We start from the raw sequence: 21,254 nt of genomic DNA on the forward strand, positions 1-21,254 counted from the left end.
ATTTTCTCAGTGGTGAGTCTTTTGCTCTTTACACAAACAAATGTAACCGTACAAAGTGGGGCCCAAATAACTATGGGTGATGCACAAGATCTAGCTCCCCACACACACTGCTGCTTTGGCCGGGTTTCCTGAACACAGTGAGCGCCACTGGAAGGCTCATAATTTAAAGGGATACTACCCAATTTCTACACACTACACTCAGGCTGGGTGCTCTTCTCACTCAGTCCTTAGTCAGGCAAAACTTCACTGAAGTCACAGCAGCCCCCCCCAACAATACTTAGGGGATCCACGTTTGGGTATTCACAACTATTGCATTTTCTTTTCCATCCGGAAGATGATTTTCCTGCTGGGGTGGGTAATGAGAGACCTGGTGGAGGCTGCTGCCATGTGGTTTTTCTTTTCTGTTCACCTGGTAGGCCCCTTCATGCCACTAGAAGATTTGACTATCTCCGCAGCTGGAGAGTCCCCTGTTTGGAAGAGGCAGCATAGGTGCAGGGAACATGCAGGACAGGGCGGGAGCAGCACTATGCTCTGGCTAGCCTCAACTGGCAGATGGTCCCTTGGGGACCATTTCCAGCCGGCTCATGTTCGAGCAGCCTCCAGATGGTGAGTGCAACTTGACATGGTAGGTGAATTTTGCAAGTATGTAAGATTTTGGCCTACTAGGGAGGAGGGCTGTGGCCTGCAATCCTGGAGCGGCTAGCAGTTGGGATTCACTCCTCCCGGGAATCAGAATTAAGTCGACCCCCAGAAAGTGATGGAGTTTTGTCCGAGGAGAGTCAAGGTTCTCACCCCAGACATGGGCCACATTCATATCAGTCCAATAAGGGATTTTACCACGAATCTCCCAATGTTTGGTGTTTTCATTAAGTCCCAACTGATGGAATCAGGATTATGGGAGAACCTCTATTTTCTTTAAAAGAAAAACAAAACTAAGCTCAGTGGAGACACACCTGAGCCACGCACACCCCTGAGATTCAGAAACAAGAAGGCAAATAAAATGACACACACACAGAGTTATTTTTAAGCCATTCTTATGATTTTGGGGACCTGACAGAAGATTTTTCAACACTTGGGGCTGGCAATACTGTGTCTGGCAGTTTAGTAGCTGCCCAAGTGTGGTGTGCCAGGAGGGAGCTGCTCTTGGTAGATGTAAAGGGAGGATGATAAAAGCACCCACAGGCACTGACTGTTGTTTTTCCTGGTGGGTGTGCCACCCCTGCTCCTCCCTAAGGCCCCACTCCTGCTCGGCCTCTTCCCCCCGAAATCCAACCCTTGCTCTGCCTCTTCCCACTCCATTCCACCCACTCCCCCGAGGCTCCCCCCAGCCTGCTGCTCCCTGCTCTCTGCCCCCAGCTCCTCCTCCCCAACCGCCTCCCACTCACTGATCCAGGGCCAGCCCTGGGAGCTGCTGAACAGCTGATCTGTGGCCAGCCCCAGGGCCGTAACCACTGTGGCTGGTGGGTGCTGAGCACCCCCTATTATTTTCCATAGGTGCTTGAGCTCCAGAGCACCCATGGAATCAGCACCTATGAAAGCACCTCCCCCCACAACCATTACCTTCCCAGGACTACCAGTGTTAGCCATATATACCATGGCTGGCCCCAGATAAATGGGGTAGGTCGAGTGCTCTTATACTAGAGTAATTGCTCCCACTTTGGCCAATGAAGAGGGTGGGGCAGCCCCTGGGGGGCTAGAAAGGATCAGGGAACAGCTGGCTGGGAGAAGAAAGCCAGGAGAGAAAAGAGAAGAGGGGCAGCTGGGAACTGCCAAAGACCAGGGGATGATCTAGGGAGGAGAGCAGTTGGGGCGGGGCTTGCTGGCTGATCTCCCTAAACTGCAGAGCCGAGGGCTGAAGGCAGAAAACCAGCAGAGGAGCTTACCAGACCTGACATCTCCAGAGCTGGACCCAGAAGAACCATAAGGGCCAGGTGGAGGGAGAGGTGTTTCCCTGGCCTGGATGTTCTTCGCATGTTGGGGTTCCTGCTGGGAGGAGCAGGGTTGCACCCTAGTGGGAAGGGGTGGGGTGGCTGTCGTGGTCCAAGACCAGGAGAGGGGTGTGCAGGGGAGCAGGGGCCTGGGGAGGGATGGTGTGGGTCTGTATGTTCCATGTACTGTTTAGATTATGCCAGGGCCTTCTTGCACTATGGCATTTGAGCTCAACCATAAACATGTAGGGCTAGAAGGGCCCTGGAGAAGTCATCAAATACAGCCCCCTGAACTGTGGCAGGACCAAGTAAAGCTATTTTGTAATAACTCACGTACATGGGACTTTGGCAATAAATTAACCCCTCTGGGGGTATTTCTGGGGAGACTGCAGGAGGGAAACTGAGGCAGGCATGCCATTATGCTGTAGCCTGCTGTGGAAGGGTACTCCAGGTGGGGATGCCCTGGGTCAATACCTCTGTAGACACTTTTCAGAGTAACAGCCGTGTTAGTCTGTATTCGCAAAAAGAAAAGGAGTACTTGTGGCACCTTAGAGACTAACCAATTTATTTGAGCATAAGCTTTCGTGAGCTACAGCTCACTTCATCGGATGCATACTGTCTTTCCACAGTATGCATCCGATGAAGTGAGCTGTAGCTCACTAAAGCTTATGCTCAAATAAATTGGTTAGTCTCTAAGGTGCCACAAGTACTCCTTTTCTTTTTCTGTAGACACTGTGTCTAAGAAGACATAAGCAGTGGACTGGGACTTAGGAGACCAGGATTCTATTCCTGGAATTGCTACTGGCCTGTTGAGTGACCTTGGGTAAGTCACTTCACCTCTGTGCCTCAGTTTCCCCATCTGTAAAATGATGATGATGATGATACTGCTCTCCTTATTAAAGTTCTCTCTGATCCGCTGACACACACTGCTATGGAAAATCCCTACAAGGCGGGGGGAACCTGAAGAAAATCTCTGTGGAGCTTGAAAACTTGTCTCTTCCATTACCAGAAATGGGTCCATTAAAAGTTATTACCTCACCCGCCTTGTCTCTCTCATCCTGGGACCAGCCTGGCTGCAACACCGCTGCAAACATACGAGATCTAAGTACTATATTGTAATCATGCTATGTGAGTAGGGATGAATGTATCACTTCTTCCTCTAAAGCTTGTATGTTGCATTATGGCAGGAGCAAATATGGGGGGGGAGGCTTCCTAAAGGGGTGCACCCTCTCCCAGCCTTAAATTCACACCACAGGTGCACACAGAGTAGTGAGAGATGGCTGCCAGCATCAGCAGAATGAACCTTTGTATGTTAACTGAAATCTCAGTACAGGAATGGAACAAGTGATACACTCCCCTGTGAGCGGCTGGGCTGCCCTTGAGCATGAGAGTCCACTCTGCCACAAAACACTTTACTCCTATAGACGTCACAGTGACCAGCTCCTGGGGTGTGGCTAAACTCCAGAGAGCTCAGGTTTGGGCATCTGTGTGCAAAGAGGAATTGAGGGCGGAGGGATAGCTCAGTGGTTTGAGCATTGGCCTGCTAAACCCAGGGTTGTAAGTTCAACCCCAAGTTCAATCCTTGAGGGGGCCATTTAGGGATCTGGGTTAAAAATTGGGGATTGGCCCCACTTTGAGCAGGGGGTTGGACTAAATGATCTCCTAAGGTCCCTTCCATCCCTGATATTCTATTCTATGATGTGTGTCACCAGAAAGCTGATCTTCCTGCCCCCCGCAATGCTGCCTGGCTGTGAGTATGGCTGTTCCCACTGCCACGGGTCCCTGCGTGGCTGCTCTACCTTCCAATGGCCAAAACCAGCTGAGGCTCGCACAGAGCGTAGAAGGGCATTGCAACCCAACCTCTTTCCCCTACTATGCCAGCTGCAGCTGGAGAAGTCCTTAAACTGGCTCTATGCCACTAGGAGAGCCTCCTTTCCCTGGGAAGCTCCTCCCAGCACTGGTTAAGCAGTAGCTTTAGGCGCAGAATACAAGGGTGGTGCATCAGAACGCACCCATAAGACAGTGGAGAATCTGGCTCAGACCCTCAAGTTTCTTCAAAAAGAAGTCTTCAGCCTTGGAGCAGGGCCTGTCCTTCATAAGGGCTTGGAAAGCATCTTGCACGCAGTAGACGCATCAGCACATAAATCATCAAAAAGAGGAGAAAATAGCTGTGAAAAATACATGGAAATTATGGTGCTTACTGGCTCCATTGATACTGCAATGGAGTTTTCAGAAAATAGATTGCGTACAATAGGGGAAGCATTTCTATACTTCTTCCTCTCTGCTGTCTTCAGGCTACCAGAAATGACTGAACAAGGGGAATGTAGCAAGGACTAATTCAATTTTAGTTCCAAGTCAAATCTAAGGTACTTGTATGTCCCCCATCACCATAATATCGGAGCACTTTGCAGTGCTCTTAGCCCCATGTTGCAGATGGGGAAATGTGGCACAGCCCCTAAGTGACTTGCCCAGGGTCACAAATTCAAGGCTGTGGCAGAGCACAGAATTGAAAGCAGGTCTCCCAACTCCTAGACTAGTGCCCTAATCCCTGGCCCATCCTTCCTCTCAAAGCCTCTTTAAGTTAGCCAAGCATTTAAAAAGGGCCTTCCATGTAACTTGAATTTTTGCAAAATAAATTTGCTTGGCCTGAGCCCATACATGCCACAGCTTTCACCTGCATCAATTTATTTTTGACGGTCAGAACCCTTCCCCGCTCTCAACAAAGGCTTTCTAGTGGAAATCCTGCTACAAGAGGGCTGCTCTACTTCAGTGGGAAAGGCATTGTTGTAGAATAGGCACATGTCATTAAATCATTTTGGAAAAAAAGGCATATGTCTATTACAGAGGCAATTTAAGGTTATTTTGCATAGCAACTTTCATCCCAATTAACGTTAATCCCTGAAACCAATGTTTGATTGCCTGTTAAAATTAGGATAATGAGTTGACTGGCTCAGAGATGGCTTGTTCTTTCAGGTTTGTGATTTCCTAGGGTTATTTTAACATAAGAAGAAAACAACTTGGCTCAGATGTGTTTGCACAAAGTATCGACATCTTAGCTACAAGGCTTATTTAAATCTTTGTTGGTCACGTGCACCGATGCCGTACCACTCCTTGCAGTAAAGGGGCCTCAATGATGTAATACCAAAGAACCAAAAATGGCTAAGTGGGTGCCATTTAGCCTAACAGCTGCACCGGTCACCATTTTCATCCTCAGAAGAGCAGACGACGACAAGCTGCCACCTGACTGAAGAGACTCTGGTGGGCGGGAGTACGTCACAAAGCTGAGGTAGAAAAACAAGTGATGGATGTACAGTCAGAAAGTCTGAACTCACAAGGCAGCACATAGAACACATCTGCCACTCATTCCAGCCAAAGTCGCCACACAGTCCATTGGCTTCTGGCCTCCAGTCCTCCCAGATTATGGACTTGCTTGAGCAGGGCAGCTCAGCAAACTGGTTTGTTATAAAAGTGGTTCTCTCCAGGAAAATTTAAGTTGCAAATGAAAAATTATGCTTTAGGGTTTTCAAAGGCACATAAGGGAGTTAAGTACCCAAATCCCATTTGAAAAAATATCAGTGGGCACTTGGAGTACAATTTTCAAAGGTGGCAATGACTTAGGCTGCTAAGTCTCATCAAAAGCCAGTGGCACTTAGGCACTTTTTAAAGGTCTACCCCTACCTCCCTTAGGCTGCTTTGAAAACCTCACCTTTATACCAGTTGTATTTCTACTAGGGCCACTGTTTTCCTGAACTGGCTGAACAAACAAATGGATTTGCAGGGATTAAGTCATAGGAATACAGTTTGCCAGAGATTTACAAAGGTTCCCCCTACTGGATTTGGGCACCTGATTCCCTGCCCTGATGGGTGGCTTTGAAAGCCTTTATTTCTACAGCACTCCTCTGCCACAAGGTGCTTGAAGCACGATCCAATAGTGAGAGCTTACAGAGTGCAGTGAAAGATCCCATCAAAATAAAAACATGCAACCGTTAACCGAGGAACAGCAAACAAGCAATTAGAAGTGGTAGCTTAGGGTTAGGATGACTGAGCCAATGACTGAAACCATGTCAGGGAGGAGTAAAATTCCAGGCCTTAAAGGCTGCCACTGCAAAGGTCCAATCACGTGCTAATGTGAGGTGTGAAGATGAACTCCCCAGAGGACAGATGGTGCCTGGGGGCAAATTGCAAGCTTGTAGGGGCAGGGCTGAGCTTGAACTGACTAGAGGATTTTGCCACCTGAAGAGTGGGTGGCTGTATTTCCGAGTTGTTTTTGCTAGTCTCAAGCTCAGCTTTTGTGGGTGCCTAGGCGTTTAGGTGAACAGTGCCTGAAGGAGCTTCCCTGCTCCACACAGCAGGCTCAAAAGGGGTGGGAAGAGGCAGCCGTTGCTCTGGCTGGCATTCCACAAACCAAGCAGCACAGCTGGAAGGAGAGCAGACAGTATACTGCCCTTCTCAAAGGGGTGCAGCTCAGCGAACCCAGAAAACCAGGGGCATCTTTGGCAGAAACTGAGTTGAACTCATCAGGGTGAAAGTGAGCAAGGACAGGACCTAGTCCTCAGCACTCCAGCTTCACCTTGCCCTCCTCTTGTGCAGATGCGCTATAGAGAACATCTCAGTGCCCCACAGCCAGGGGCCGAGCCCACCTCGGTTTGGGAATCCTTTCGTTAGGGCAACTCATGTTGATTTATGCTAACAGAGATTTGCTCCTGCTGATCCTTGCTGCTTAATTGCTGCTCAGTCATCCCACCACATTATGAATCCCACGTGAACTAATGGCTCTTCCAGGTACAAGGCCTGGAGCCTACTTCTTACCTGCAAAGAGTGCAGCAAACTCAGCCATTGTTTATCTATCTAAGGCTCCTCTCACCATGCTGCCTCAGAGCCTCCCATGGGGGAACTGTCATGAAATGCACAACTTGTGCCCTGTTGTATAACATAGTCTAATATTGCATGGTCTCTAGTAAGAACCTTTGGGCTGGGCCAGGAATGTGCTAGAAGAAATATTAAGTGAAAATATGTAGCTACTTTTCTACATCAGCATAATATGGACGTTTGCAAAGGTCTAACATACATGTTGATTTGTATTGCAGATATTTCTGTCTTATCAACAATACCTTATTAAACATCATACTATAATGGTATTTTGCTTTGCCAGTAGAGAATATTTAAATACACATGCTCATCGTACTGTATTTCTGACAGGCTCCCATATTAACTACAACTTGTAAGTTGTGGTAGCAAAACACACACGCACACACAAATGTTTTAAAACTACAGGCTTTGGAGAAATATACAAGACTGAATTGACACTGCAAAAATTATAAGGGTAGATCAAGTTATCACATACTGCATAAATAATGTACATTTTGAGTGCAATAAGTCATAGCAGCTTCACAATTAGAATAGCAGGACTAGTGTATTAGAGAATCTCTTCATTCTGTCCAGCTGTCTCTCAAAAGTAAGGCTGAAAGTGGCCTCCAGTTTCTAGACTTTAATCCACAGTCATTCTGCTGGCCTGTCCTTGTTTCAGCTTTGCCAAAGACATATGCCTGAGTTTTTGAAGTGATTAGATTTGTCTGGGCTGGAGCCTCAAGGGGAGAGAACGTGAGGTTTCTGTGTATATTTCTTTTTACACTTCTCTACTGTTGTTTTAACCATGTTTCTGTGTTGTTTAAAGGGATAGTACCAGGATAAAAAACTCCCTTGCAGAATTCTTGCTAGGCCTTTTATGAATGATTTGGCAAGAAGAGAGGCCAGCTGCTACCCCCCAACTCTGCGGAACTGGCACACTGCAGCTCCTTTGTGCGGCTGCTGCAAATCTACATAGCTCTGCTGAAGACGGTGGAGCCACGCTAATTTACACCAGGTGAGGATATGGCCCATCATGCACAAGAGGCTCACTGCAGAGGGGTGATCTCACCTAAGATGAGGCTACAGGAAGGGACTGGTAACTATCGCAGGAGGTGGATGCCTTCTCCGTATGACTTACAGTTTGGCCTCAAATAGGAAACTGGTTGGTTCTTAAAACTGCTGTGCTAAGAACTCTTCCCATGCAGTAATTTTCCTTTTAACTGTTAAGGAAGTGAGCAGCTTCACACTGAAACATGCAGCCATTCTCCTCTCTACTGCAGTCCCACCCAATAAGCTCAGGAGAGGTCCCATCCTGCCCCCACTGCTGCACAGCGCTGACACCCCGTGGCCTCAATGGCATAAGATTGAGCCCATTGTTTAGGGCACTACTTGGTCAATTCAGACAGAGCATAACACAGACTGTCCCCTGACCTCCTCCTAACTCCAGCTGTCACAATGCCTACAGGGCTCAGGAAGCTGGTGGGCTGGGATGGCTGCTTATCATGCTGACCAGCAGTGTCTGTTTCCTTGTGCTCCCCTGTTTGTCGTATTCACTTGTGGTCTCTCATCTTCCACTTTGACTGTAAACTCTTTGGGGCAGGGACTGTCTTTCTCTTTCTGTGTCTGTTCAACATCTAGAGCAGTGGGGTCCTGATCCAGGAGAGTGGCCCCTAGAGGCCACCATATTTCTGGCTCCTTCCTGTGCACACTGTGCTCTTGAGTGTAATTTTCCTTGCTTGCTGTCAGCTTTGGGGGTTTAGGTTTGTAAAAGGAATCCAGTTCACGCAGAAATAGAACATTTCAGTTCACACACACGCAGCTTGTTCCCCTCCACATTAACTGCTGGGCAAAAATCATATTCATGAGTAATTCTGTTTCCCTGATGCTCAGACTCCTTACAGAGTGGAATGTTTGACTTGCTTGTTGTGGATTTGTTCGGTCAAAAGAACAAACATCCAGCAAAACGGTGAAAGTTGTTCAGTTTGAATTGCTCCCCCCCAGCCCCCACACATCACATGCTATCTATTGAGAGATTATTTTTAAAAATAGCTTCTGGAATTTGGCCAGATCCTGTATATTTGTCAGAAATTGGGAGAGCGGGAAGGGAAATCCAACTCAAAAGTGTTGGGTACCACTACGCGACCAATCAGCTGGGGGGGGAGGGAGCATTGACCAAATTAGAACAGCAAAATTTGGCTCTTAATCAGTTCCCTATTTGCTTTCAGTAGCAGCAGCTGATTTATTCCAACAAAGTAAAACTGACCTCCAGCCACACTGCACTCTTGTGCTCACCTCACCAAAGTACTGACTTATGCCTTGTTATTCCATGAACTATCTTCTCCTTTGGAAGCACTGAATAACTGGACATTCTGTATTTACCTGAGACAAAAACAAATGAACTCAAGTATTAGGTGAGGACTGTTTGCATTAGGACAAAAGCCAGAACAGATTTCCATGCTCAGGGAGATTGTGCTGCTGTTTACCCTGAGGAGAACTGCAGGCTGACTTCTGCTTTGTGCTGCAAAGAAAACAAAGTATAAAATGCTCTAGCCCTTTTCTCTGTGACCTTGAAGCGTGAGCCTTCTTCCCCTCCCCCTCCGCTCTGTTTTTTGTATCCTGCCACTGTCCCCTGTCTCAAACTGGCTCTAAACCTCAGAGGTACTTTCATATCTCAGCTCACTCAGTAGCACTTCCTCCTTTCTCCTCCCTCCCACTAGATGCTGCAACACTCTCCTCCACAGACTCAGTTTAAGCTCACAGGATGTGATTCCCAGCTATTTGGAGGTTAAAGTCCCTCCACTTGTGACAGATCTCCACCTGCCCATAACCGTGCGCCCCGCCCCCCCTTCCTCTCGGCCCCGTCAGCATCCCCATAGTCATCCTAGCCCATGGCCATCTTGCTCTCTGCTCTGCATTTTTGCAGGATCTGTTCTCTATTAAATTCTTACATTTCTTCTTTGTGTTGAGTTTGGTCCCTGCCTTCTCCCTCTCTCCCCTTTCTTGCAGCTCCCCCTTCTTCTTTGCAGTTCTTCATCTGCCTCATCTCCCCACCCATTTCCTTTCCTTTCCAACCCCACTCCCTCCGCAGTGCCAGTTCCCTTTCCCCGTTTCCTCCTCTGCACGTTCTTTCCCCCTTCCTTCCCTGGCTTTGCTCTCTTCTTCTGTCCCACTCCTTTGCTGACTTCCCTGCTCTGCCCCCCTTCACGCACGAAAGAGGGCCTGTCACTGCCTCTGTGCCGATTGAATGCTCTAGTACGTTGGGAACTGGGCCTTAAAGCCAATGGGCATGTTTTGCCACCAGTTTCAGTGGGAGCATGAGCCAGTGGCAGATTCCTCACCTTTTATCTGGCCTCACTGGGAAGCAAATGAGACATGCACAGGTGCCATCACATTCAACGCCTGCCCCCTGAATGCTCACTAAATCTTAGCTCCTGTTACCTCTTAGAAAACTTGGTCCTTTTACTCCACGGATGGGTAAAAGGAGACAGTGATGCAGTCCATACGAATGGTACAATAGTTTCCTTCTCTCAGACTGCTCCTCAATACAAAGAAAGGCTTCCATGGGGAAGTACCCACCACATTAGAACTGAGCACAGCAGGTGAAAGCATGATCCCTGACTCTGCCTTGGTTGATGATCTGGAATCTACTAAGCCTCTGGGTACTAAACGAGGGTAATTTTCATGGTGAACTCTCAATTTTACTAAATGTTTCCCTATGTCAGTATTATATGAGAGATGAACCTAAAGTGAAAACTTGATAGCTGGAGCCAGGCAGACAGATACTAATGGGATGAACATGATGTTAACATGTACACTGGCAGATCCAAACTCACACAGATTTCAAAAGTTGTTCAGATCAGGGACTCCAGAGAGGCCCAGGATTGTATGCAAACTTCTAAAGGGGCTGAGTCTAACACTAGTTAGGAAATGGGGGTTTCCCTCTCTTTCCCTCCACCCTCTGAAAATGTTTGAAGAAAATGAAAACAGTTTCTATGAATTACTTGTGTGTGTTTTTTTAAATCAAAACTCCTCCAAAAATTCAGTTTTACGCAACCACAAGTTTCAGCCAGTCAGGCAGAAAATTTCAGTAAAACCAAATTTGTGGGTCGCCCCCCCCAAATCGACCACGGTTTTTTTGTGCGTATGGCCAAAAAAATTAATTATTTACCCCCGATTAATTAAAAAATGGACATTTCACCTGGATTTTTTTTCAGTAAAATAGCTATCTTCCATTAAAACAAACAGACCTTTTACAGCAAAAAATCTGACCAGCTCTAGTTAGGTCTCTATTCTTGGCTCAAGCCCGTTTCTATTTTACATGTAGAACTCAAAGCACATCTCAGGGTAGGGACACTGAAATGCAACCACTTCTAGGGTAAAGACAGGCAGCCAACCTCCACCAACATGTGGCACAACTGTAGGTGAGAACACAGTGTTGGTCAAGGTCACATCGGAAGTTGATCTACGTACCAAACAAGTAGCCTGTATATGAATTGCCTGGGGAATGCGACTTCAGTGAAATACAGAATACATATAAAATATGTGTGACAAATTGCAATGACAAGGTTGTGTTGGCAGATTGTGCAGCTGGGTAATGAAATCCCTGTCCAGAATTCATTGAGCCTTGAGAGGGAAGCGGATGTGGCCAAAAAAGGTCTGCACTGCGACCACACCCAGCTTCTGCACTCAGATTAACAAACAAGACCTTTACAAGTAATAACAATGCATGAAACCCAAAGGCTGAGACCTCTACACAATGTACAAAAGTGAAATACTGTAAAATGTTGAGTCAGGTGCAAAAAGTCACCAGTCAGAGGACTATAACTTTGAAGGAGGCCTGCAAAGAAATGGAACATGAAAACAATACTTGGATCAGGCTATAAGGAATTGAAATGCAAGGCCAAGAGCTAGCTACCATATAAGAGGCAACAAAAAGCTGGGTGTCCAGGATGGGCACAATTTTACTGGTCTATGTGGGGGTAATGCAAACAAAACAACCCACCTCCCCTCTACATCCTGGGAACCAAGAATTGCTGCATTGAAAAAAAACCCAAGCAAAACCAAACAACCAATTGATATGGCAAACCTGAAAAACATTTCAGCTGCAAAACTTTCAGCTTCTCTGCACTTACTCAGGCAAAGCTCCTGTTGAAGACTGGAAATTTTGCTTATGCAAAGAGAGCTATATATTCACAAGTTTGCTCCTTCTACCTTTATTGGCAAAGCCATCCATCCTCCCTGCCTCCTTCAGGCATCTGCTCAGCCACTTTTCCTCTCCCACCATTTCAGGTCATAATCCTTAGCCTGTGAAATCAATCATTTCTCCAGCCATCAATTCTGATGTCACAGCCAGCAAAGGGTCATCACTTCAGACAAGGAATAAGGAGCAGGAATAAGGATGAACTCTCAAGAAGCAAAGATCCAGTTTTTCATGCACAATGCTGGGATCTAGTTTGGGAATGTGTTCATTGGGCCCACCTTTTAATTAAGAGCTCAAAAACTGAATAAAAGCATCCAAGGGACTGAACTAGTCACAGCATCCTGGGTAAAAGTCAGGAACTGAGAGGCCAGAGAGCGGACACAAGAATTCCCCTCCTCACAGAGAGATATTGTCATTAGAGGGCAGGATAGCTGTGCTGTACTAGCAGACTGCCTATTTCAAAAATCCACCCAGCTACCCGGCAGAAGTGATATTTGTCTTCATGGTCACTGGTCCCTCCATTATCACCTGTTCCATCCTCAGCAACCTTCACAGGTGAAATAAAGTCACAAAGAGTTTTGCATTGTCCTTTTCCCACCTGCTGATAGAAAACATACACCCACTCTGGGCTGACACATTGACACACTGGCGAAATAAAATAATCCCTTAAAAAAGGAAAGTTTCATACACTTTTCCAGGAGACAGCAGCACTTCAACTTAGCGCTGCTTGAGATCAGGAGTTCCAGAAATTGGTAGTGCTGCCAATGTAGCCACCTAACAAACACACAAGAAAAGTTATACCGTTACTTCAGAAATTAGTCTGGCATACAAAATTTCATACAGGCTGGTCACTTCTAAACTATAAACTAATGCCACGACATTTATTGGATAACCACAGTTACATTTATAAAGATGGCAGATGGATATCACAATATTATGTTATACATAAATAAAGATTATTTTATTCAAGACCTAGGCTTCAGTTAAACTGCCATGCCCAGCGGGCATGCAAAAAGTGTGTTTGAAACTATATTTTAGACCTATCATTTATTACAGAATGCCCAGGACCACAATCATGAACCACACCCTCATTGTACTAGGTGCTATACAAACAGAACAAAAAGAACTAAAGAGCTTACAGCCCCTGTTCCTCTAGCACCTGATGGGCCAGATCGCCGCCGCCTGCACCTCTACGGTTCTTTACACCTGTGGAACCGACACCAGAATGGTTCCCATACAGTCATGTATTGCCTGAATTTTTTCCTCTTTAAATGCCCAGTTGGCAGAAGGCTCTGGTTTCAGCGTGTTCCAGGTGCCAGCTGTTAAGAGAGATGGAGCAAGCTACATTGAAAGGAAGGACAAAAGACTGGAACAACCCTGTCACTCATGGAAGTGTCGTTTGAGTTGCAGACAGTGTTTGTAAAGGGAGGGTTGCTGAATGCGGGGAACTAAGCAATAGCCTGGGTCGATTTGTATTCTCCAGGGTAGGAAAAACCATCAAGTCTTGTGCTACATTTTCAACTTTAACCGAATGAGAAACTGCGAGGTGCCAACAGTCTTCCCACAAGGATAGGAGAAGCAATTCAGCTTTCTCACCATCCATAGAACAGTCAAACCAGTCCATCCCAGAGAAACAAATCAAAGCCCAAACAGGTGTACTTGGGGCGATGGGCCAGGGGAGAGGTTAATATTTTTCCTTGGTATTTTGGATTTTTTTCAGCTTGAGCAATCTGTAGCTATTCTCTTTGCTTTAGGTCAACACTCATAGAGCATCCACTTGAAAAATATCGGTTCAGACATTTCCCTCTTTCTTCTGCTAACAGTATTCATCCTGCAGTCTCTCTGTGAATACCATGTGCCGAGTCCTTTCTCCCCAGGAGTATTCTCCCTTTACAAAGCAAAATCATAACACGGTGACACGATTCAAGCTTGGCAAACTCTTTTGCTGATGTTAAACCAGTGCCTTTCAGGGCTCTCACTGCTGCTTTTTAGCCCTCAATATAGATGGCGCACCCAGCTGACCACATGTCCAGGAGCCTCCCACGATACCATTACATATGTAATGCTGACATTTATATTTGATGTCCCAATGGGTCTGTGAGTGTGTTTTAACAAATGTTAGTACTTGCAAAGGGTGCTGGATTGACAACCCTATAAACTGAAATCCTCTATTCTTCCACTGAATGGGTACAGTACAGACAATTCCAGGACAGCTTCCCTGCCAATGTAGTTTAATCTCCCTGCTCATTCAGTCCCTGCACATTTCTGTTGAGACCCTCTCCCCCAATAAATGCCAGTGATGAGATCGGGGATTCTGAAGCTAAAAATCACCAATTATTTTACACTGACACCAAAGGGTTGTTCGTTAGTGAAGACAAGTAGTAGTAAACTATAGTAATTTAAAAACAAAAAAAGAGTATAAGATGCCTCAATGAAGAGGTGTAATTGTTGACAAAATGTATCATGTTTTAGCTTATGGGATGTATAGACTCTTTTTTAAAGGGATAATTCTTGCTATTAACTTAACAAAAAAGTTTGTATCAGAAAATTCTGGGTGTAACAGGCAGAAATCCAGAAATAATTAAGAAAATAATAGTACACACCCAATAAGAAAAACATTGGTTTAAAGAAGTAGTCCCACCTGAATTCTTGGTAGTGATTGCATTTCTTTCAAGAGGAAAAAAAGACTTCTAAACAAAAAGCGGCAGAGGTCCGCCTGTTACCAGATCTTGAGTAGAAAAAGCACAGAACTGTAATACCATTTAGCAGGGAGACTTTTTCCATTTTCACTGCTGTTATCAGTTTTTGTAGTTGCAAAAAAAAAATGCTTTGCCCTTATATGATGTTGTCTAGCAGAGGATTTGAAAGCACTTTGCAAAATGTAATATGTTTAGTTTCACCGCTCAGTTGGGTGGCAGGTTGGTATAATTCCCATTTCACATCAGTAAAAACTGCAGCAGAGAGCTTAGGGGATCCTGTGAAGTCTCACTGAAGTCAACAGAAAGATTTCAGTAGCTCACACAGGAAGTCTGTGGCAGAGCTGCAAGTAGAATCCAGGATTTCTGACTTCCCATCCTTTGTTCTAACTACAAGCCCCATTCTTCCTCCCACTTAACGGGGCCTCACAGAATAGGCCCCAATGTCTGTAAAGTGCTTTGGGATCCTCAGATGAAAGGCACTATAAAAGTGAAAAGTATTGTGTACATATAATTAATAAATGCCTCAATGCAGCCCTGTCTACATTCTTCCCATGGCATATGGGGAAAAGGCTTCAGAGAGATTAAGTGATGTGCCCAAGGTCACATGAGAAGCCAGTGGCAAAGCCCAGTGCTTGAGAACCCAGGAGAACTGCTCTAACCACTAGATTAGAAGCTCTTTCAGGCTTTCCCAGTCTGTATGTAACAACCCCCTTTGAAAAACATTAACCATTTGGAGACATCTTCTTTACCATGAGGCTCCCAGAAACATAAATTCCCCCCTAGCCTCTCTATTCATTAGGCTCCCTTCCCCTCAAATTCCACAGTCTCCCCTAGATCTCTCCTCCTTCAGTCCCCAAAGCCCAGTCATCCCTCCTCAAAAATCACCCACCCAAATACCTCACCTTTTACTTGATCCTCCAAAGTCTCCAGGTTTCTCTCTGCCTCCTTCAATCTCCCTCTGCCCACTAGGTCTCCCAGAAACTGACATTCTGTCCCTCCCAGATGGTACTTATCTCCCAGTTCTTGACACCCTGCCTTCATTGTTACTCTTTCACTCCCACTCTCAAGACTCCCTTTGACTTCAGTCAGCTTTGGATCAGGCCCCCAGCCCGGAGTGTGCATGTGTCGAGGTATGGAGCTGGCTGCAATTCCTGGCTCTGCCACAGACTTGCTACATGACCTTGGGAAAGTCTCTCTGTGCCTCTGCGGCCCATTTGCAAAGTGAGGACAATAATATTTCCTGAGCTCACAGTTAGGGGGAAGGACGGCTAGGAGGCACTCAGGTACAATGCTGATGAAATAAAACCCTTATTCGGGGCAGGGTTTGGTCTGTAAATGAAGCACAGGACCACACACTGAATGACAAGAATAAAACAAATCAATATTGAATGGCTGTCTCATTCACTAAGCACCATTCATCCCTGTGCACTTAGTAAGGCAAAGGTCCTGTGGGGGGAAAACAGCATACGATCATATCAAAACTGGCTGTGCTGTAAAGCAGACACACAAGTGGGCAGAGTTAAGGCTACACAGCCAACCTTAACTTTATTTTAATATAATAACTTCTGAGTTTTCAAACACTGCAATCTTTACATTAGTTTCATGTAATTTTTTGGTGTGCAGCTATTTGTTTATTCACTGAGGCTTCTGGGCTGTGAGAAGCTGTGGCTGACCCAGGGAAGCAGATATGGTGCTTGACAGCCTCTTCCCCTTAAACTAGGAATGTAGACACCATTGCAGGGAGAAAGAGCAGAGATAGACCCACCAATTCCATTTCCCAATTAGCCACCACAGTTTCCTCCGCCACCTCAAACATCCTGGTTTTCACCATATCCCTTGAAGTTTGGGGAGCTCCATATCCTCGACTCAAGGAGATCAATCCATTGAGCTTGAAAAAGAGAAGGCTAAGGGGTGACTTGATTACAATTTATGAGGACTCACATGGAGAACAAAAATTTAAGAATGGCCTCTTCAATCTAGCAGAGAAAGGTACAACACAATCCAATTGCTGGGACCTGAAGCTAGACAAATTCCGACTAGAAATAAGGCATACATTCTTTAATAGTAAGGGAAACAATTTACCAATGGTCGTAGTAGATTTTCCATCACTGGCAATTTTTAAATCAAGATTCGATGTTTTTTCTAAAAGAGCTGCTCTAGGAATTATTTTGAGGAAGTTCTCTGGCCTCTGCTATACAGGAGGTCAGACTAGATGATTACAGTGTTTCCTTCTGGTCTTGGAGTCGACGACTCCTTGTACACTTGCCATACTAAAATCCCAGGAAACCCCATAAATAAAATTGTCATTTAGAATGAACCATAAAATCCTTCTGCCACAACACAAACCCTGAAAAAAATTCAATAAATGCCAAGTTATGGGATACCCCAACTCCCACACAGCAGTTTTCATGGACTCCAGTGACGGACTCCACTTCTTTATAAAGAACTTCCATTTGCCGCCAAGAAACAGAGAAACACTACACCCAAACACATTTACCTCCTTCACAGTATCAGATAAAAACTTTAATTACTACCGCTTGCTCCTGTCAGGATCACATGGCACAGCCCAAACTTTAACCTATGGTGCACATATGTCAGTGCTAAGTATTTGCTAATGTTGCTGAGGTTGTCATTAAGGTTCTGCCATCATGCAAGTGAGATCAGTGTGTTGTGTGAAGAGTGCTTGATCGTCTGCTGGAGGTGGAAGGGAATTCCTTGTGAAGCTATGCAGTCTGGTACTGCCAGCAGAGCATGTTCGGTGCACCTGTAGCTCTGGTTAAGAGGTGTCATATAACTTGGCATTTTCTTGCTCTTCAAAGTTTACAGTAGGTATATGCCACACTGAGACTACACGTAAAAGGAATTAAGGTTGGGTTTTGTTTATGGAATATACAGAAAATTTATTTCTACTATCCCCTCACCCACTCAGAATACCACCATCCAAGGTGTCGTTCTGAAACAAAAATGCTTGATGTGCCATCCTTTTAAAATGTACCAGGGGAACTGGACAGCTCTGGTGGTTAGTAATGGTGGGATATGGTGTTTTCATCTCTAGGGAGCTGATGTGAATATAGCCAAAGTTCACAGTAACAAGCTCATAGACTTTAAGGTCAGAAGAGACCAGCATGATCATCTAGTCTGACCTCCTGCACATTGCAGGCCACAGAACCTCAGACACCCACTCCTGACCCCTAACCTCTGGCTGAGTTACTGAAGTCCTCAAACCATGATTTAAAGACTTCAAGTTACAGAGATTTCACCATTTACTCTAGTTTAAACTTGTAAGCGAACTGTGCCCCATGCTGCAGAAGAAGGTGAAAAAACCCCAGAGTCTTTGTCCATCTGACCCGGGACAAAATTCCTTCCTGACCCCAAATATGGCCATCAATTAGACCCTGAGCATGTGGGCAAGACCCACCAGCCAGGCACCTGGGAAAGAATTCTCTGTAGTAACTCAGAGCCCACCCTATCTAGCCTCCCATCACCGACCGATTGGGATATTTGCTGAAAGCAGTCACACATCGGCTACATGCCATTGTGACAGTCTCATCATACCATCCCCTCCAAAAACTTATCAAGCTCAGTCTTGAAGCCAGTTTTTTTTTTTTTTTTTGCCCCCACTGGCTTCAAGACGGTCCAGTGGCTGTTGGACAGCACATTAGGTGAAATGAGCCCGTGATGTCAGTTTGCTTCCTACTGGATAAGGTAAATGTTACCAACCTCACTGGGCCTCCGCCCCCTTGTTGGCTGACTGAGGGGCCTAGGTACTCTCTTATCATGGCTAAGGCATGGGGGACATTGCCATTGCTGCCCCATAGGCTCTAGCCCTGTCCTGTAGGCATGGTCCGCAAGGCTCGCACTTCTCACCAGTGCTTCCCTGTTACTAAATGCCCAGTCCGCCCTTGCTGGGCCCCAGCTTGGGAATAAGGTTTGCACACCCATGGTGGGCTTTTCAAAGGAGATTAAAGGAATAAAGCATCCAGCTCGAGAAGCAGCCCAGTCCAGGCACCGTTCCCTGGTGAGAATGCCTTGCGCCAGGCACAGTAGGGATGAAAGCCAAGGTGCATCTCAGCAAACACCTTTCCCTCCATTCAGGGTACAGCTCCTGCCAATGCATCCCCCAAACTCTCCAGGAGGCAGCACCCCCCAATGCACAGCTCCCCCCAGTTATAACCTCAATGCACACACCCCAGCTCTGAGGGTGTGATGCTCCCCCCCCACTGTACACCCCCAGCTTTCCAGGGTAAAGCATGCCCCAAGTCCACAATTCCTCCAGCTCCCCCTAGTGCAAGCCCCCCCAGCTCTCTGGGGGGAAGCACTGAACAACATCTCCTGCCAGCTCTCCGGGGTGTCCAGTACACCTCTGCCCCACACCCAGCACCCCAGCCCCAGCACTGAGTGGCACAGGGCCAGGTTGGCAGTCTCTGGCTCTGACCGATCCACCCACCTGGAGGCTTGGCCTGGCTCATACTGGCTGCAGCTACTTCAGGGCAACCCTCCCCCCACCCAGGGCACAGCTCCGCTCCCCACCACACATTGTCCACGCCAGCACACAGCCCAGCGCACAGCCCCGCTCCCCCACATTACCCCTCCCGAAGGGCACAACCCCCCCCGCCTCCTCCCCAGGTCATTGCCCCCCATCGCACAGCCCTGCCTCCCCTGGGGCTCCATCCCTCCCAATTCACAGCCTTACCTCCCCCCATCACATATTCCTGCCTCCCCTGGGGCATCATTCCCCTACCCGCAAAAAGATTAAATACTTTCCACTGCAACAGTAACTCAGAATGATGTTAGCAGCAGCTACTAAAGTTGAACATTTTTAAATTAGTAAGTCCAAATAACTTGTATCCAAGAGATTTAAAGGAGCTGGCCGAGGAGCTCCCTGGCCCATACATTTTGATTTCCAAAAAGTTTTGGAACACTGAGGAGCTCCATAGGACTGGATCAAAGCAATATTTAAATGGGATGACCTGGGTAATTATAGGCCTGTCAGCCTGAGATCTATCCTAGGCAAAATAGAGACTTAAAAGAGGGTAATGTAATGCCAATCAACATGGTTTTACGGAAAACAGGTCCTATCAAATTAACTTGATATAATTTTTTGATGAGATTCCAAGACTGATAAAGGTAATAGAGTTTAGGTAATATACTTAGACTACTGTCAGGCACCACATAACTTCTTGATTAATAAATTAGAACAATACAAAATTAACATCACATGTTAATAACCTAGCTAACTGATAGATCTTAAAATGTGTAATCTTTTACATGTGTAATCATCGAGTGGATGCGTTTTTAATAGCTCCTACAGGGATCGGTTCTTGGCCCTACACTATTTAACATCTTCATCAATGACCCAGAAGAAACCAAAATCATTACAGATGATGTCTGCAAATGACACAAAGGGCAGAGATACAGATCGCTCTGGATCGCTTGGCAAGCTGAGCGCAGGCAAACAATATGTGTTTCAATACAGCTAACTGTAAGGGTGTGCGAAGCATTCAGGCCATACTTACAGGATGGGGGACCCAGCTCTGGGAAGCAGTGACTGTGAAAAAGACTTGAGGGGTCATCGTGACGGATAATCAGTTGAACGTGTGCTTCCAGCGCAACGCTGTGACCAAAAGGGATGACGTGATCCTTGGATGCACAAACAGAGAACACTGAGTAGGAGTAGAAAGGTTATATTAACTCTGTATTTGGCACTGGTGTGACCACTACTGGAATCCCATGTCCAGCTCTGCTGATCACAGTTCAAGAAGGATGTTGATAAATTGGTGTCCGTTCAGAGACTAAAACGATTAAGGGATTGGAAAACAGGCCTTTCTGTGATAGATTCAAGGAGCTCGACCTGTTTACTTTACCAAAGAGAAAGTTAAGGGGCTACACGATCAGTCTATAAGTGCCTGTGTGAGGAAGAGAAATGGGATGATAGAAGGCTCTTCAGACTAGCAAAGTTCTAACACCATCCAATGGCGGGGAGTTGAAGTTAACCAAATTCAGACAGGAAATAAGGTGCAAACTTTTAACAATGAGGGTACCTAACCACTGGAACAACTTACCGAGGGCTGTGGTGAATTCTCCATCGCTGGACATTTTTAAATCCAGACTGGACGGTTTTCCAGAAGGTCTGCTATAGTTGAGCCACAGCTATTGGACTGGAAGCAGGAATTAATTCACACAGGGAAGTCCTATGACTGGTGTCATGCAGCAGGTCAGGCTAGAGACAATGGGCCCTTCTAGCCTTAGACCCAGGGCACAGGAGGGCCACCCTTTCCCCTCCCACCAGGGCACAGCCTGCTCCCCCAGGGCCAGGCCCCCTGCCCCAATTGGACAGCCTTCTTCTCCCCTAATACTCAGTGTGGCTTGACCCCAAGACCATCACCCTCCCCCCCCAGTGCCCAGCCCAGCCTCCCCCAGCACCATCACCCCCCAGGCCAGCCCCCAGCCTGGCTCCCTCCCCCCCAGCGCCCACATCCCCCTTCCCTTCCTCCCTTGCCCGGCCCGTCCAGTCCCGCGCGCATCCCCCGGCCCGGGCGCAGCGCAGCGCTGCGCGGGCGGTGCCGGGCCGAGCCGAGC

General features: G+C 46.6%; 1 long non-coding RNA gene across 2 annotated transcripts; it reads right to left on the minus strand.

The window, feature by feature from the left end:
- Positions 1-6,988: 6,988 nt before the first annotated feature.
- Positions 6,989-21,156, minus strand: LOC114018573. Of its 2 annotated transcripts, none has more exons than XR_006283917.1 (3): positions 20,738-21,047; positions 20,192-20,315; positions 6,989-12,750 (listed from the first exon to the last, which is right to left on the minus strand). It is a non-coding gene; the product is annotated as an uncharacterized LOC114018573 (long non-coding RNA). The 2 variants fall into 2 exon arrangements; XR_003563869.3 differs by lacking the exon at positions 6,989-12,750 and adding an exon at positions 13,240-13,295 and having other exon boundaries at positions 20,738-21,156.
- Between the last annotated feature and the right edge of the window lie 98 nt (positions 21,157-21,254).

This window comes from Chelonia mydas, chromosome 9 (genome assembly GCF_015237465.2).
Source record: "Chelonia mydas isolate rCheMyd1 chromosome 9, rCheMyd1.pri.v2, whole genome shotgun sequence".
Classification (NCBI taxonomy): Eukaryota; Metazoa; Chordata; order Testudines; family Cheloniidae; genus Chelonia; species Chelonia mydas.